This window comes from Panulirus ornatus, chromosome 30 (genome assembly GCF_036320965.1).
Source record: "Panulirus ornatus isolate Po-2019 chromosome 30, ASM3632096v1, whole genome shotgun sequence".
NCBI classification, from domain to species: Eukaryota; Metazoa; Arthropoda; class Malacostraca; order Decapoda; family Palinuridae; genus Panulirus; species Panulirus ornatus.
The window spans coordinates 3667501-3687500 of NC_092253.1; the positions used below are offsets into that span (position 1 = coordinate 3667501).

The 20000-nt window shown below is 44.7% G+C and overlaps 1 non-coding gene across 1 annotated transcript; it reads right to left on the reverse strand.

Annotated features, from left to right (window-relative positions):
• Positions 1 to 18549: 18549 nt before the first annotated feature.
• TRNAG-CCC (transfer RNA glycine (anticodon CCC)) lies at positions 18550 to 18620 on the reverse strand. The gene has a single exon. It is a non-coding gene; the product is annotated as a tRNA-Gly (tRNA).
• Positions 18621 to 20000: the final 1380 nt, after the last annotated feature.

Below are 20000 nucleotides of genomic sequence, written 5' to 3' on the forward strand. Positions count from 1 at the left end.
CCCTGCTACATCTCCCTGTCGCCCGTCTTGCTATTCTCCCTGCCAGCCTTCCACCCTCCCTTCCTCCCTCTCCATTTTGCCTTCTCTGTTTTTGTTTTGATATCTTTTTTTTTTCTAGTAGGAGAGTTGGGAAGTAGGGAGGATTGGGGGTGTGGGAGTGTGGGGAGGGGTTGTGGATTGGGAAGTTGGGGGAGTAGGCAAGGCTAAAGAGTGGGGGAAGATTGGGGAATTGGGAAGTGGTGAGGGTTGGGGAGGTTGTGGAGTGCGGGGGAGGTTGTGGAGTGAGTGGGGAGGGAGGATTTGCTGGCTGATGGGGAGGAGGGAGAGGTAGGGTCAGTCAAGGGGTTACGGTAGATGTGAGAATGAATGGCCTCGTCTCCCACGTCCATCTACGTCTCCCCCAGCTAGAGGCATTGCACCCTTGTCTTCCTGCTTAGCCTGAGCTTGAGGACGACATCTTGAAGTGGCTGAGAGGGAGGTAAGTGGAGTGGCTGAGGAGGGTACAGGAAATAGCTGAGGAGGATACGTGATTTGGCTGAGGAGGGTACAGGAAATAGCTGAGTACGTACGTGATCTGGCTGACGAGGGTACGTGGTTAGCTGAGTACGTACGTGATCTGGCTGAGGAGGGTACGTGGTTAGCTGAGTACGTACGTGATCTGGCTGAGGAGGGTACGTGGTTAGCCGAGTACGTACGTGATCTGGCTGAGGAGGGTACGTGGTTAGCTGAGGATGTACGTGATCTGGCTGAGGAGGGTACGTGGTTTAGCTGAGGATGTACGTGATCCGGCTGAGGAGGGTAAGTTGGCGTCTCGCTTTACATCAGCGACTGAGAAGAGTCAGTCTGGATGACACAAGCTTCTTGAGTCGTCTGGTAGAGACTACCAGCTTCTTGGGTCGTCTGGCAGACACTACCAGCTCCCTAGGTCGCATGGTAGACACTACCAGCTTCTAGGGTCGTCTGGTAGATATTACCAGCTCCTCGGGTCGTCTGGTAGACACTACCAGCTCCTCGGGTCGTCTGGTAGACACTACCAGCTCCATAGGTCGTCTTATAGACACTACCAGCTCCTTAGGTCTCTTATGCACACTATCAGCTTCTAGGGTCGTCTGGTAGAGAAGACTACCAGCTTCTTGGGTCTTTCTACGTCAGCTTCCATCATCCGTATAACAACTCACAATCCTTATCACAGACAGAGACACCCTAACTGTTAGCCTAGTCCTTATCACAACCCTTATGTTATTATCATCAATTGTTCTCATTCTTCATTTTATGTTTATGATTTTATGTGTTAACTAATTTCCTTACTCCCTATCACCTCCTGACAAGTTTTATATTTTCAGTAATTCTTATTTTTCTTTTGTATTACGTCCCTTTCTCTCCTGCCTCATCCTATTTTCTATTACATGGACATATTTCACATGAACTGCCCATTTCTTCTTCCCTCTCATTACCCTCCCCTTCCCTCGTAAAAAATGCTTTTGTCTTCCTTCATTCTATATTACCTTTCTCTCTTCCTTCTTTCGTATATATATATATATATATATATATATATATATATATATATATATATATATATATATGTATATATATATATATATATATATATATATATTTTACCCTAAGCCAAGTACCCATTTTATAGACCAGGCCTTAAGTGAGGATGAACAGCTAGCTTGATTGTGGACAGACTGCCTTAACCATGCTTCGAACCTATGCGCTCGACCCTGGGCGACCCATGAATGCATCGTGGTCAGCAACGCTAACCGCTACACCACCGTGATCCATAAGAAAGATATAGATAAATGTCCAAATCAAAATGATGTTTAGGCAAATAAAGGCAATACGTAAAACGATATATACATAACACAAGCGTTTGAACGAACCCTTACGAAGCATGACACAGACCTCCTAACTTTCGAACGATAATTTGACCCGAAATTTCCAAAGATTTTTGTACACAATTCTTGCAACCTGCAGATGAATGAACCTTATGGAAAGCTGCAGTGAACTTAATGTACCAAAATCGCTATATCGAATATAACTGTTATATCGAATGCTATGGTCCTCAACTTATAATAAGGTAGGGGGTCTATGAGATAGACCCTTCGTGGTATCTGTGTTGCCTTTATGAAGGGATGAAATGAAAGAGAAGTCTAACTAAAATGAAGCAAATTCTGTTTATGGTAAAGATAATTATTTAGCCTAGCTGGATTGGCATGGAGGGCGTCTAAGACAGACAGGGCCACTTGGGGCGTTGCTCCAACACATCTTCGTCAGATGGTACCACGAACTCCCTCCTCCCCCACCTTCGGGCTGCCAAAGACCCAGGTAGGTAACCCATGACACCTCCCCCTCTCTCTCCCCTCTTCCTTCCTTCCTTCCTTCACTTTCCATCTCTTCATTCTCCCCCACCCTTATTCATTCCCCCCCCACTCCTCCTTTCCACCCCACCATGTCCTCCATCATCTGCTTTCACCCTCCACTCCCCTTTATCTCCCCATCCCCAACCCCCCACCCCGTTCTCCCCATCTCCTCTTGCCTTACCATTCAACCTACGACATCCCGTTTTCTACATGAAAGCACTTGAAGGGGGGGAACGAAAGCATCTCATCTGTAATAACTATATATATGTACATGTCAGGATTGGAGAGAGAGAGAGAGAGAGAGAGAGAGAGAGAGAGAGAGAGAGAGAGAGAGAGAGAGAGAGAGAGAGAGAGAGAGAGAGAGCAACGGTAACCAAGACAGATGAATGAATCTTCCACAAAAAAAAGAAAAGAAAGGAAAGTGTATAAGCCACCATGTCCCATTTTCTGCGAACGGCTTGGCCAGCATTTCCCGTCTTCTCTGAAGGGGAAGGTAAATGCATTCCATTTTCTGTATAAGGATAGGTATCGCATCCAATTTTCTGTGGAAGGACATGACGCTGCAAGACAGGAATGGATTGGGCTGCTACGTTATATCTTGGAAAAGAACGCGAGTTTTGAATGTCTTTTGAACGACAAAATAAGAAAAAAAAGTTTAGATAAATCTCATAGAAGTGAACATTTTCTTCTCTCATCATTCTAAAATGAAACCTAATACCGGTGTTATGGGACTTCGCCAACTACATTTCCCTGCTGCTGGAAGTAGCGCAGCCTTGAAGCTCCAGGAGTTCCTGTTGGCGCTGGTGTAGTTACTATGGATGTGGATGAGAGAGAGAGAGAGAGAGAGAGAGAGAGAGAGAGAGAGAGAGAGAGAGAGAGAGAGAGAGAGAGAGAGAGAAGAGAGATGTAAACGTATGACTCACACATCTCCCTCTGTGTTCAAACGCAGTAACTTTGTTGACAAGGTTCAGATAAACAGGTCTATACACTCCTGCGCATATAGCTTCGAAGTGGACAATTGGCATTGAATATGTAAAAAAAAAAAGTTACTGAACTATTATATTTTTCCTGTCATTCTCAGTTTTGTGAACAAAAAGTTCAGAATCAACTATATCATTCAAAGTTCAGATGAAAATTATCTTAATACACAGAAATTATACCAATACCACAAAAAAACACGGAAAGGATGAAAAGAGTTGCAAAATTAAGCTAATGGCATCTTGCATCTTATTTAGATAATATCTCAAAATCTGTCGACGCAATTGCTAGCTCTCTGTGGTCAAAGGAGCAACACGTTTAAAAGAAAAACTTCCAATATGCTGAAGAGCAATGCAACTTTTATAAGCCTCCACACAAAGGAGTGAAGCAAGATCTGCTGTGTTTTTGTTTTGGTGAGAGACCTCTATCCGCGTAGTAAACAAAGAAACCAAACCTGGTGAAACGTGTGTGGACAAGTACATTATCCGTATCCCTTTATGACTTTTGGCTTTGGCTTAGAAACTACTTTCATTTTTTACTCAGTTTAATAAATAAATCAACAGATAAAAACAGAGTGTATATATCATAAACAATATATACAAAATATGTTATAAAGGTATATCTTTAATGGTCCAAAATCCTATAATCAATACAAATAAACACTAAATGATATTGCGGTTGAGGCGCAGCGAACAAAAACAAGCCAGATGGAGCCACCAATCAGCGAAAAGCGCGGGAAACTGTTAGGAGGTGTGGCGCGAGAAATCGATGACATCTCCGTATTTTATAACCTTACAATTTATTACTCTAGCTTCCTCCTCTGTTACCCTTTGAAACAGACTAATATTACTTAGCAGAAATATTTCCTATCAGGAGCGTGAAGAGATAAGCATTCTAATAAATGTATGATTAAAAGAATGATGAGAATTCTAACGCAGAAATTACAGCCAAAAGCAGAAAGTGGCATTAATATTTCGGAAGTGAAGGAACTCTCAAGGTCCACGTGGGGTTTGCTAATCACAATCCTTCGCTCAGTTTTCAAAAAAGAACGAATATGGGCTTGACGCTCTGGTACTTTGCATGTCGTAATATTATCAAATTCACCCCTCTAAATATCCAAGCTAAAATCATATGTAAGCACTGGACCTCTACAACATTTTCAAATGAAAGAACGAAAGTGGTAGACAAGATGAGACAGCGAACGAAATAAAATAAAACGTGAATGAACTGCTTTGCAGCTGCCTCCTGGGATCCTGATGTTAGTAAACTGAAAGATCTCGAAGGTCAGACCCGCGATAGAGGCGCCCGGGGCGAGGGGCAAGAGGGTGCTATACTGCCTTGTACCATGGGGACGCGAGGGATCTGTAAGGATCTGTACGACAGCGGCGGTAAAGACGCCCGAATAGAGCGCTGAATTACGCTGAACTCCTGCCGTACGAATCCGTCCCGTCCTAAGGAAGAAATTGGTATTCATCCGCCTTAAGAATATACGATCTGATTCTTCGTTATTTATTTTGTTACCTTTTTTTTGTCTCTGTGATTACGTTGTAGGTTCCAGTCACGTACAAAAGTCCCCATCAAGGCCGGGGCTTAATGGAAATATAGAGAAGTTAATGGAAGGGAAAAAGAGAAGAGAAAAGGGAAAGTATTTACGAATTTTTGGAGGAAATGAATAATTTTTTTTTTTTTTTTAAAGTGCGCCATGTCGTAGTTGAAGGGACAGACATGAGACGGTAGAGAGCTCCAAAGCTTTGAGGTGTACGGAAGGAAAACAGATATCAAAACGGCCCACCATTTTCCAAATTGGAACTCTTTCTTTCATCACCCACGGAGATCTCGCTAGTCCTAATTCAAATCCATCATTTTCACCCTTCACTCTCCTTCACCTTCACCATCCCCATTACGCTAGTGACATTCATTTTCACCTCTCTCTCTCTCTCTCTCTCTCTCTCTCTCTCTCTCTCATCTTCCTCGCACTCTCCTTGCCCCACTCACACCCTCATTGCCCCACCCTCACACCTTACACTCCAGCTCCACACTCATATGCCCACCCTTATATAACCACACACTCATGAGAGACACACACTCATATAACACACTCATATCCCATCCTCATTCCACACACTCATGCCACACACTCACGCCACACAGGAACATTATAGTGCTATACTAAACACCTTATAAGAATCGTTTAAAGGTCTTAACCTCATCAGAGACTTATCTTAATTCCGCCCCTAACGCGGGCTGTTGTAAGGGTCTATATCCGTCACACCTCATTATTTGTTAAGACAATAGAGACTTAATTATCTAACTCTGGACGGTAAATCTGAATTGTTAATTTAACACTGATTTTATCACTGCGAGTAATGTTAACATCGTGTCTTTTTTTTAAGACCACGTAAATTCAACAATGAGACACGTTAACAGCATGTAACATTTAACATAAGTAATTTCAACACTCAGACATGTTAACAGCATGTAACAGTTAACATTACAAGTAATTTCAACAATGAGACATGTTAACAGCGTGTAACAGTTAACATTACAAGTAATTTCAACAATGAGACATGTTAACAGCATGTAACAGTTAACATTACAAGTAATTTCAACAATGAGACATGTTAACAGCGTGTAACAGTTAACATTACAAGTAATTTTAACACTCAGACATGTTAACAGCATGTAACAGTTAACATTACAAGTAATTTCAACAATGAGACATGTTAACAGCGTGTAACATTTAACACCACGGTTAATATTCAACACCCTGGCAAATGTTAACGGGAAGTAATTTTAGCACCAGGAGTAATTTCAACATTTCGCGACACCGCGGTTGTTAACTGAGACACTCACACACCTATTAACGTGACACACCGCACACACACACACCTGTTACTCTTACACCACACACACACACACACACACACCTGTTACTCTTACACCACACACACACACACACACACACCTGTTACTCTTACACCACACACACACACACACGTTACTCTTACACCACACACACACACACACACACCAGTTACTCATACGCCACACACACACACACACCTGTTACTCTTACACCACACACACACACACACACCTGTTACTCTTACACCACACACACACACACACCTGTTACTCATACACCACACACACACACACACACCTGTTACTCATACACCACACTATCATACAGTAACACCCACATCTGTTACCGTGACACCACGTTTACCTAAAGCTTACCTTGTCACAGCAACAATTCAGAAATGGGAAGTTAGAAAACGGGAAACGAATGAAACTGGTTCATGAATCTCTTCGAAGCGTATGGACAGTGAAGCCAAGACTGACGGCGGATCCCTTGCTTCGACCAGAGCTTCGAATCATGATGCGACACTTACTGAACCACTCTACGACGCTGTCTCGATACATTCGGAATAACCCACAGTTCATAAAGGAAATGACACTGGTCCGGAACCGATTCGAAACAAGCGAACGAATTTTTGCAATTACGTAAAGAGATAATTATCCAAAAAGCTTCATGTGATGGTTTCATTGTTTACGGACTCTCATTTCCAGCGGGATTCGATCAGGTCGGGGGTGTGTTAGGAAGCGATGCAGAACCGTATGCAAAAGAGATTTAGGTCAAGAAGAAAGAAACTTTTTGAGAACTGAAAGAAATGGGACAATAAAGAGAAGGAAGCAAGGCTGACAAACTACATATGTTTGAGGCAAATGAAGTCGAAATAAGAAACTTGGAAATTCATGAAAGAAAAGAATAATTAACTTATCATTAATGTTAAAACATTGATAAAAAGTCATTTGATGTGTAGTTAACGGTAGTAACAGGAACCATGTAACGGCAGCAACAGGAGGCGTGCCAACAGTGACTGTAACAGTAGCAACAGGAACCGTATAGTAAACAGTCACAGTAACGGTAGTAACAGGAGCCGTGCCAGCAGTAATAGTAGATATAACGGAGGTGTTGGTGGAAGTAGATAGATACATCAAAATATAAGTGATAACAGTAGTAGCATCAGCTATAGCAATAGTAGGTGTGCTAGCGTCTGACTAGTAGTAGTAATAGTAGTAGTAGTAGTAGTAGTAGTAGTCGTAGTGGTAGTAGTAGTAGTAGTAATAGTAGTAGTAGTAGTAGTAGTAGTAGTAGTAGTTTTAGTAGCACTTGCATCAGTGTACACTTGCATCAGTGTACAGAGAAAGAGAGAGAGAATAGTAGAACGAATGGCACATCCCCCACCCACCTCTCCCTCCGGCTCAACAGCCTGCAGGGGTGTAAGAAAAGCCAAGAAAACACCGCATATCATGGAAGAAAGTATACTGACATGGAAACTCTGTCGGAGAGTGTGGAAGGGAATGTTGTATACTTTAACTGGAGTGTGCTTGTCCAGAATTGTACTGGGGGGAGAGAGAGAGTGGGGGAGGAAATGGGAGAGGTTTAAGGTGTCTCAAAGCAAGGATGTCAATGCAGGTGTTGAGTTGAGGGGGATGGGTGGTGAGGGGAAGGGGTGAAAAACAAGGGATGGGAGAGGAAAGAAGAGAGGAGGGGAATTACTTGGTTTGTTTGGGGAGGGGGTGTTTGTGGGGTAGGGGAAAGGGGGGTAGGGGTTGAGTAAGGATGGGGAGGAGGGAGGAGGAGGACAGAGAAGGAGGAGGAGAGGGCAGTGGGAAGTTACAGACTGAGAGTGAAGGGTGGGAATGGGAAAAAAAATTAAATAAAGGGGGGCATTAAGGAGCGTGGACGGTTCTCCTTATAAAGTCCACGATCATATGGTTCACTATGAATAAAATGGACCATCTGGACCTTACTTTGATACGTCCCCCTTTTTTTTTTTCTTACCCCGCCTCTAATACACCCCGTCTTCACTTGACATTTTTGAAACGGATTAAAATCTAGGGGGAAGGAGGAGGGGAAGGAGGAGGGGAAGGAGGAGGAGGAGGGGAAGGAGGAGGGGAAGGAGGAGGGGGAGGAGGAGGGGGAGGAGGAGGATTGGCATAGGTGTGTGTGTGTGTGTGTGTGTGTGTGCGCGCGCGCAGTTACACAAGCCTCCGTCAGATCGGTGCGCCGCGTCCTGCCCTGGACAGACGTGTCCCGACGCGTCCAAAGTCTTGTTTCCCCTTCCCCGGGGTCGTCCAGCAGGACAGCCAGGCCGGGCCAGACCCCGCCATGCCACCTCGTCACACCTCACCATGAACACAACCTGTTCGTTCCATCATCAATAAGAAAGTCTTCGTAGCGAATTCGTATTCTTGGGAGGTCATTTGTAATAGCTAGGCCATTCGTAATCGTGGGAGGTCATTCGTAATCGTGAGAGGCCATTCGTAATCGTGGGAGGTCATTCGTAATCGTGGAGGTCATTCGTAATCGTGGGAGGTCATTCGTAATCGTGTGGAGGTCATTCGTAATCGTGGGAGGTCATTCGTAATCGTGGGAGGTCATTCGTAATCGTGTGGGAGGTCATTCGTAATCGTGTGGGAGGTCATTCGTAATCGTGAGAGGTCATTCGTAATCGTAGGAGGCCATTCGTAATCGTGTGGGGTCATTCGTAAGTCGCTATAGAACAGCTACCAATGTTACTATTAACGAAGGATTGTTAGGATGATTACGTCGGAATGTATAATAGAACAATACAACAATGTATAATACAACAATACAACAATGTATAACACAACACCCATTAATGTACCCCGTTTAGAATGACCGGTCGCATTATACAACGCCGGAAGGACACTGTGAGGTCAACTTTTTTTTTTTTGTAATCTCTCTTATCAGCCCAGTTATCCGAGACGATTTGGCGGGCCACGCCGTCGAATTGGCGAGGTTGCGGGTTTTTTGGCGTTCGGCAGATCCTGCGGTGGATACAAGTTGGCGCAGGACGTCCCATACTTGACGGATCCTGGTAATGACACGAGGGAGTTAAGGATCCTCAACCAACGCCCTCTCCATTCTGTTACAACATGCTTACATACATACATACATACATACGTACGTACGTACGTATATATATATATCTTTCAAACTATTCGCCATTTCCCGCATTAGTGAGGTAGCGTTAAGAACAGAGGACTGGGCCTTTGAGGGAATATCCTCACCTGGCCCCCTTCTCTGTCCCTTGTAATGGAAGATTAAAGAAAAAAAAAAACCGAGAGGGGTGGATTTCCAGCCCCCCGCTCCCTCCCCTTTTAGTCACCTTCTACGACACGCAGGGAATACGTGGGAAGTATTCTTTCTCCCCTATCCCCATATATATATATATATATATATATATATATATATATATATATATATATATATATATATATATATATATATATATATATGGTAAGACTTAACATGATAATAATCGTCATAAGTTCGAAACTTTTGAAGTATTTTGTAATATTTGTAATAACATTACACCACACGTCCTTAAAGAACATAATTAAGCTAATAGATGTACAAAAATATATATACATAGTTTAATCAGAAATGGCTTATATTATTCTTGAATTTTTCCCTCCAGACCTGTGATGATGATATTCGAGACATCTTACAAGAGTCGACCATTTAAAACAACGCTGGGTATTCGCTGGCCGAGCGAACGCCAGGAGATTTGCATGGCTTTATAGCTCGACGGCTCCATAACAAACCGCGAGCGCGCGCGTTAAATACCATAAGACTCTTATGTTTCCTTCGCTTGACACACCCGCTATCCAGTGCGACGCATTGTGTGTAGCGACTGCGGGTGATTTAAACATATGGCACAGTGTGTGTGTGTGTGTGTGTGTGTGTGTGTGTGTGTGGCACACTTATAGAAGGGGTGGTGTGTATATATATATGTATGTACTTAAAATTCACACACATTTAAAACACTGGAAAGACTTAATTAAGTGTAGTGACAAATGTTTTATATCAAGACAACACTTTGTTTGGGGTTATAGAATCTATACATATATTTGGTACATATAGATGTATGTGTCTGTTGTACGTGAGGAGAATTTCCCACGTTGTATTATAAGTCTATAAAGTATTGAAAGTATGTCTCTGTGTATGATTTGGTTCTGTGTCTGTCTTTGTGTCTTGATGAATTCCCTCGTCCGTATAATGTATGATGTCCTTCTGTATGGTTGTATGATACACGTGTGTGTGTGTGTGTGTGTGTGTGTGTGTGTGTGTACACACATTTCTGTTTGCTCATGTGATGCATGAAGCTCTTTAAAGCATACATAACTCAATCTATGTATGCATAGTGTGTATTGCATCTCCTTAATATGTATACTTCAAACTCAATCTGTCATGTATGCCCACCTGTGTATATCTAAGTATATCCAGGTGTTTCTGGTGGGTGTAATTCCACGTGTTTCTGTCCTTGTAAGGTGTATATAAACAGGTTGTGACGGGTTTGGCAGATCTGTATGTGTGTGTGTGTGTGTGTGTGTTCATGTGTGTGTGTGTGTGTGTGTGTGTGTGTGTGTGTGTGTGTGTGTTTCTCATTCATTGTGCTTTTTCTCTCACTCTCTTTACTCTCTTTACAAGTAGCACACACATTCTCTCTCTCTCTCTCTCTCTCTCTCTCTCTCTCTCTCTCTCTCTCTCTCTCTCTGCTGCTGCTCTTTCATCTTTACTCCTGGTTCCTCCTTGGCCTTGTTTACTTTTTCCGTCTCTCCTCACTCGCCATGTTTATCATACTTCCTCTCCTTCAACTGCTGGCTTATTATTCTTCTTCTTCCTCCTCCTCCTCCTCCTCCTCCTTCCTGCTCCTCCTCCTCCCCAGGTCCTCCGTAGCCGCTGAGTCTGGCGTGGTCTGGGAGGCCAGGTGGTTTGCTGGGGGTCGAGACAAAGGCCAGGAGAACTCCAGCAGCTGCTGGCTCAAGTTCACGCCTGCCGCGTCTCGAGTCTCCCCTCCGGCCCTGGCTTCCGCCCTCACCAAGGAAGGCCAACCCTTACCCTACCCTTCCTCCCCCTTCCCCTCCGCATGACCACACCACAACCGCACTATCTTCTTATCTGAACTGTGTTGATTTCTTTTTTTTTTTTCTTCTTATCCCCTCCAGGATGGCCTGGGGGACGAGGCGTTTGTTTTGAGAGGGAGGCCGACGATAGCGGCCGGTCGACAAACTAATTTGATGTGGCCTTTATCTTCGTTTGTGGCACAATGGAGTCTGGAAGGCGTCTTAAGAGAGAGTGTGGGGGGATCTACCTCCTCCTCCTCCTCCCCCCCCTCCTGCACCGCAGGTTATCGCTCACTACACACACACACACACACACACACACACACACGCATACATACACACACACACACACACACACACACACATCATCTCTAGGCTCGATCCGGCCGAAGTGGTTGTGTGGAAACGAGTGAAGCGTAGTGGGGAAGCGGCTTGTTTGAGGCACGAGCCTCAAAAGCAGCAGGAAAGTGCACTTCGAGAATGAGAGAGAGAGAGAGAGAGAGAGAGAGAGAGAGAGAGAGAGAGAGAGAGAGAGAGAGAGACTTAAATGTCATTTACCTGTCGTTCTCCACACGACCTGTCGAGCCACGATCTATGGAAGTCCCCATAAACCTAATTAGATATAAGCAGTTACACCAGAATTACAAGCATGGGCAGCTTAACAACCCCCCCCCTCCAGAGCACGACGGTACGATAATCCTTCAGTACGACGGTACGATAACCCTCGAGGACGATGGTGCGATAACCCTTGAGGACGATGGTACGATAACCCTTGAGGACGATGGTACGATAACCCTTGAGGACGATGGTACGATAACCCTTGAGCACGACGGTACGATAATCCTTGAGCACGACGGTACGATAATCCTTAAGCACTACGGTACGATAATCCTTAAGCACTACGGTACGATAATCCTTGAACACGACGGTACGATAACCCTTAAGCACGACAATATTATGGCTCCTAAGCGCGACCATCCGTTGTGGTGTTGGTTCCCTCCTCCGTGGTCTGCACGTACCACTCTGGCTACTGGTGTCCGTAGGTGGCCCCTGCCCGTGACCTCCCACCCCACCCCTGCCACTCAGGAGGCGTGGCACATCCATGGCACACGTCTAAGCTGCTGCTTCCCATAGCTTTTGTGTGGAGACCATACACACGAGGATTAAGCAATCAAGGAAACTGTGGAATGTTATGAATTCTTTCTTAATTTCTTTTTATTCCTTTGAGTCTCAGGGTCTTCAAACACCTTAATGCCCTATGATTAATCAACACTTAATGACCTATGATTAATCTAATCAATTGTTCCACGCATTCCATATTACATATAAGGTTTAGCGTTTCTCTACAAATTGATTCAAGACTGGAACCCTTTCTGTATCTATTCGTATCATCATCTTTCCTCCTCCTCCCTACCCGCCTCCCACCCCACAATCTCCTACAAATAGGTAGATTTCATTTGATATTAAAGACTCCATAACTATTCATCGAACAATGTGGCCACCGAAGGACCATTATGATCCCCAGGTTGTTATCAGTCTCAGCTGACCTTCTGCTGGAAATAATAAGACGCGAAAGCCTCGAAAAGGGTCGTGTGTGTGTGTGTGTGTCGGGGGAAATTATACTCATAACACGGCGACCTGGCAACTGTCCTGCTCCCCATAAGAAGTTTGTCCCCCGCTCACCAGATGTCTCTCTCTCTCTCCCTCCCTCCACCCCTTTTGCATCTTGAGGAAGACATGTCCCCGTGTATAAAGGGTTTTAGAAGACCTAAAGTCCTTAAGGGCGTTCTTACCCGTTCCCTTGGGTACTGTAGTGGACCATGTGGTGGCGTGAGGGATGGAACTATCCTGGCGCTAGGTATTGGCAGGGCAAATGTGGAGCCTGCTGCAGCATCTTTGTTTTGGTGAGGCAGCCATCTGACCACACCGGATGTTATAGTTCGTCGTGATTGTCTTAAGGTGGCGTGTGCTGTTCCTGGGGGTGTGTGTGGGGGGAGGGAGGGTGGGGGGGAGGGGGGATATCTGTTGCGGTTGTAGGGGCTGGATTGGGAGGCTGGACTGGTTGTGTTTTGGTTGTAGGAGGGCTGGCAGGATGGGTGTGGGGTGTAGTGAACGTGGTGAGGTGTGGTGTGGTGCGGTGTGGTATGGTGTGGTGTAGTGTGGTGAGGTATCGTGTGGTATGGTGTGGTGTGGTGTGGTGAGGTATCGTATGGTGTGGTGTGGAGGTAAGGTGTGGTGAGGTGTGGCGTGATGTGGTATGGTGTGGTGGTGTGGTGAGGTGAGGCGTGGTGTGGTGTGGAGGCGAGGTGAGGTGAGGTGAAGTGTGGTATGGTGTGGTGGTGAGGTGAGGCATGGTGTGGTGTGGTGTGGAGGCGAGGTGAGGTGAAGTATGGTATGGTGGTGAGGTTAGGTGAGGCGTGGTGTGGTGGTGTGGTGAGGTGTCATGTCGTTGGGACTGGACATTCATTGTGGTAATTGTGGTTACCTTAATCATCACGATGGTAATGGGTGGGTTATGGCCCCCCCCAAAAAAAAACCCGATCTAAAATACCAAATTCAATCTATAACCACAACACCAGAGTAACGTAACAACATCATTCAAACGTCTGAAAATACATAACACAAATACATAACTGAAGGGGGCGTGACATAAATCTCCCTGTCTATAAAACCATCATACAATTACTGAGGCAAGCTTATCTTACCGGTAGTACGTAAGCTTGGAAGCGTAAAAGCTTGGTAGATCCTGTGGTGGGCCGCTGTTCACTGACGCTGCGTATATCACTAACTATATATATAACGACTTCAATAATTAGGATGTCCTCCCACCGCGCGCTCCAGCTCAGTACTGTCAGCAAAGACGCTCGAATGGAAGGTGACTGTGTTCCCCGGCGAGTGATTTCTAACAGCCGTTAATGGGTCGTTTGGTAGTTTTGAGCGCCCGTTGGCACAGAGCGGTCGGCCAAAACATCAACAAGAGCCGGCGGGAATGGTGTATTCTTGGATGTAGACAGCTAGGAAAATATAAGGTAGACGATTGCTTCGTAATACATGAAACAAAACAACCTCCACTCATGTTTAGGGTTGAATCCCATACCTGTCTCTATAGGGTATCAGATCCTCTGTCTCCCTGTCTCTTCAGGGTATTAGATCCTCTTTCTTCTCAGCTGTTGCCTCTTCTTTCATCACTTGTCTTCACTTGTTCTCATCATCTTCCTGTGGTGTTATGCTTGTCTCCTTTCTCTATTCCTCTTTTTCGTCTCCTCGTTTAGCAAACCTTTTGTGCAATTTTCCCTCACATACTTATGGTTTTCGATTCTTATTCCATGTTTATCCGTTTCAGTCTGTCTGTCTATCTATTTCAGTCAGTCAGTCTGTCTGTCTGTCTGTCTGTCTGTTTCAGTGTGTTTCAGTCGGTCAGGCAGTGGTTACCAATGATGGCCTTGTTTACCAAGTTTCGAGGAACACCCCCAGTGCAACACACCAAGCAACACCCCCCATGCAACACACCACGCAACACCCCCCATGCAACACCAAGCAACACCCCCGTGCAACACCCCTTCCATGCAACACCAAGCAACACCACACCCCAGGGCAACACCAAGCAACACCACCCCCGTGCAACACCAGGCAACACCCCCTCCGTGCAACACTAAGCAACACCTTCTGTGCAACACCAGGCAACACCTGAGGGCGCGTAGTACCTGGAACGCACTCGTTGACACAGACCAGTCGCCTTCCTGTTATTTCCGATGCTCCGGAAATTATAGGTGAAGGTGAGGTAAGGCAGAGGCTCCTGGGTATTTAAGATGTGAGTAAATCTGAGTAAATGTGAGTTAAAGTTGAGTAAATCTGAGTAAATGTGAGTTAAAGTTGTGAGTAAATCTGAGTAAATGTGAGTTAAAGTTGTGAGTAAATCTGAGTAAATGTGAGTTAAAGTTGTGAGTAAATCTGAGTAAATGTGAGTTAAAGTTGTGAGTAAATCTGAGTAAATGTGAGTTAAAGTTGTGAGTAAATCTGAGTAAATGTGAGTTTAAAGTTGTGAGTAAATCTGAGTAAATGTGAGTTAAAGTTGAGTAAATCTGAGTAAGTGTGAGTTTAAAGTTGTGAGTAAATCTGAGTAAATGTGAGTTAAAGTTGAGTAAATCTGAGTAAATGTGAGTTAAAGTTGTGAGTAAATCTGAGTAAATGTGAGTTAAAGTTGAGTAAATCTGAGTAAATGTGAGTTAAAGTTGTGAGTAAATATGAGTATGTGTGAGTTTAAAGTTGTGAGTCAACGTGAGTAAGTGTGAGTTGAAAGTTATGAGTAAATCTGAGTTCAACAGATGTTAAATGCGGAAATTTGCCTTTGAGTCCAGGAACTGAGACACACTACGCATTGATTTTGTGGCATACAAGGAAAAAAATTAGTTATATATACAAGAACTCCAAGCAGGCCCGACAGCAAGCCCACATCCAACGTAGGTGTTCTTCCTCCCTTTGGGGCTGGTTGATAAATGGGTACCGGGTTTAGGCTTCGGTGTGTGTGTGTGTGTGTGTGTGTGTGTGTGTGTGTGTGTGTGTGTGTACTATTCATGATTTCTATCTGTGTAACAATACGGGGAGAGAAACCTGAGACAGTGTCAAATGCTTTCTGGAAGTCCAGATCGAGAAAATCTACGCAATACGAGTAAAATATAAGTACCTGTGAATATAACAGTCTCAGTCTATTTCCCAGTCTATTACCCAGTCTATTACCCATAGTCTGTCCCCCTCCCTCCCAACTGTGCAGCAGCTGATCTGCTTCTTGCGGGTGGAATGGCTTCATCAACCCCTCCTTAAGCCAGGAGTCGATAACGCTTATCAAGACATGCATGTAAGAAGCGCTAATACAAATGTCTTTTTACAGCATTCGACTGGGACAGAAGGTGAAGCGGATCTCCGCTTGAATGAACGGTCAAGCGGTAAATCCGCATCACAGAAGAATAAGGAGAAGAAACGATGCTCTTGTGTTGTGTGGGTCTCTTCGAGCCGTCCGGTGTGGTTTAAGGAGGTTCAGAAACGGTTTCAGGAAGGTGTCGGTGCTCAGTATTACTGGCGTTTATGGCTGATCCACGAGAGGAAGTTGTTAGGCAAGTCTCGTTGAGATAAGACGGCACGGCGGGTAGTAAACTGTTGTTTGCTTATTAGATAAGATAACAGAAGAGTTTTATCAGACGTTTTGAATGATGGTGGAGCATCGCTGACAGAGAGAGGGTTGGATCCTCTATCTACAGCGGGTTCGTAGATCAATAGACGAATGTAATTCACACGCTTGTGCCAAGGAAAGTGAGAATTAGTTATCTGGAAGAGGTGGCTGGCTTTTCCTAGGCAGCAGCTGGTGGTCATGTGCCTTAGATAAGGGGCAGGCAGGAAGAAGGGCGTGGGAGATAAGGCCACCGCCTGGAAGGTATCTTTATCCAGAGTTTGAAAAAAAAAAAGGAAGACATGATACGTCGAGGTTAGTGCATCACCTTGAGGCCAGGAGCACGACATGAGCACGATGGGTACGACCATTGAGTACGACGGTACGACCCCTTGAACACGACGGTGCGACACCTTGAACACGACGGTACGACACCTTGAGCACGACGGTACGACCCCTTGAGCACGACGGTACGACCCCTTGAGCACGACGGTACGACCCCTTGAGCACGACGGTACGACCCCTTGAGCACGACGGTACGACCCCTTGAGCACGACGGTACGACCCCTTGAGCACGACGGTACGACACCTTGAGCACAACGGTACGACACCTTGAGCACAACGGTACGACACCTTGAGCACGACGGTACGACATCTTGAGCACGACACCCTTGAGTCACACAGCCTGTCAGCGCGTGCTATCTGGGGGTGGTGAAGTGGGGGTGAAGGGGGGTTAGAGAGAAAAAAAGAGAGAGAGAGAAGCCTTTACTAATCTCGTAGAAGTGAGTGCGGCGCGACAGCTGGTGTGTGTGTGTGTGTGTGTGTGTGTGTGTGTGTGTGTGTGACAGCTGGCAAGTTGAGGAGAAATCACCAGTACCACCACCATCCATCCTCCCTCCCTCTCCTCCACCTTCTTCTCACCACCTGGCTCTTTCTCCCCCCCTCCCTCTCACCCCCGTCCCCCATTTTTTTTCTTTCCTCTCCTCACTTGTGAAGGTTTTGCCGAGATGAACTGTAAATACGTCCCTATGATGGCGGGATGTATTTGGTCGTACATATGTATTTTGACGTACTAATTATACGTAGCGTAAGATGCACGTATGAAAATGCTTATACGCATTCTTTTCTTCGAGGCTCCAAGTCATGGACAAGAGCCCACATCAAAGCCGGGGCTTAATTGAAATACAGAGAAGTTAATGAAGGGAAAAATGAATAGACAAGGAAAGGTATTTACGATTTTTGGAGGAGGTGAAAAACCTGTCTTTTAAAAAGGAGCCAGGTCAGCGTTCATGGGAAAGACATGATAGGGTTGAGGGTTCCAAAGCTTCGAGGTGTAGGGAGAGAAACAATTATCAAAAGGGCCCACACTTGAGTGATCAACGACCACACAGTAATCATGTGACTCAGTAGCTTTGCCGAGAATTGTGTGGTTTAGCTAGTGGTGGGGGGTACACAAGCAGCCAGCTCTCGGGAGCAAATACCAAAATAATACCTACATTCGAAGCAGAGTGAACCAACATTGAGGCTTATCGCAAATGGGTCACGTATGCAAACGTATGTATATAATGTATATATGAATATATACACACACACACAATCTATGAACAAGTGCATAGCTAAGACAGTAAACAACCCAGTTTTCTATTTGGCTATGTGGTATGTCAACTACTGAATTAACTACAGTGCTCAACCCGCATTGATCTTAAGGTCTTATACGATTAGTTAACGAGTAACTATCATTACCTCCTGTAATATCTGTAATGATTCAACTGCTTATTTTCAACCAAATGGTTGCTTGAATGGGCTCGGCTATCTACCCACAACCAACCTAGCTGTTTCTCCTCCACTTGGGGGGATGGTCGATGAACACAAACCCAGCATAGGCTTGCGTGTGTGTGTGTGTGTGTTGTGTATATACAAGGTTAAGAGTCGGGGCAACAAGAGTGTAAAACTCTCTCTCCTCTTAACACGCGAATTACACACACACACACACACACACACACTCAATAATCATCTCATAAAACATTATGATCCATCATCCACCAGCATTCCAGAGAACCCGCAAATGTACTTGAGACATCAGGAAAAAAACAGCTGTGCGCCGCCCGGGAATCGAACCCGGGTCGCAAGAATGGGAATCTTGCATGATACCACTACACCAGCGGCGCTGTGAGTATTAACCCCGGATTGTGGGGAATTCAAACCCCCTGAGAACTGGTGGGGGTGAGGGTGGGGGGCTGGGGGTTAAGGGGTGACTCAGGCGAGCGATAAGGACACATGACTCGTGTCACATGTGTCACATGTGTCACAGGTGTCACATGTGTTACAGGTGTCACATGTATTATATGTGTTACATGTGTCACATGTGTCATATGTGTCACATGTCACAGGTGTCACATGTGTTATATGTGTTACATGTGTCACATGTGTCATATGTGTCACATGTGTCACAGGTGTCACATGTGTTATATGTGTTACATGTGTCACATGTGTCATATGTGTCACATGTGTTACAGGTGTCACATGTATTATATGTGTTACATGTGTCACATGTGACACATGCTGTCTCCAGTGTTGGGACGACACATGACATGTGTCATATGTGTCACGCGTCACAACCAGCGTTGGCAGACAGGTCACATGACCTGCGTCACGTGTGTCACGCGTCACAGAAAGGTCACACGACCTTTGACCATTGCATTACGTCGTGTCAAACAGATTCTGTTTATGATTACTGCTAAAAAGTAATTAGTTACTTCCCATCCACACACACGTAATGAGGGGTGAGGTAGAAAGACGAGGACCCACATACCTGGGGACGAAAAAGGAGTGACACTTGACAGCCACTGAGCATCCGTCATTACCCAGGCAGGCAGTACCAGTAATACAGTACCTCCCTGGTCGATAGAACGAATTGGAAAAAGCATGGGTTCGAATCCCCTTTCCATCAGAACTCTATTTCTTTATATATATATATATATATAAATATATATATATATATATATATATATATATATATATATATATATATATATATATATATATATATATCCCCGTTTTCTTTTTTCCCCTACTTGGACTATAGCCAGGGGATATCTAAATTATAACAATGGCGTATCAATACACATCTGCTGCGTGTAATGGCAAGACAAGTTCTCCTCTTTGTCTCCTCTGATCCTGTCTGAACCCAACACGGAAATGATAAACTGAGTCACCTGTTGGTGATATAACTGGGGAACTGCCGGAATTATCCTCTCCTGCACTACTATCCAAAAGGAGAAACAGAGCAAGGAGCCAAGTGAGGAAGTTTCCCCTCTTAGACTCAAGTCTTCTGTCCTTGACGCTACCTCGCTCCCGAGGGAAATGGCTCGCAAATATGATAAAAAAAAAAACTGTATGATTGAGAAGTGCTGAAAGATTTGCATAAAGACAGCAAACGAACGTGTAAAGATAACGAATCAGAGGTTAATAAATGAATTAAAGATAAAAAAATCAATTAGTCACAAAGGATTATTCATAATGTAGATTATGTATGATAATTCAAGCGT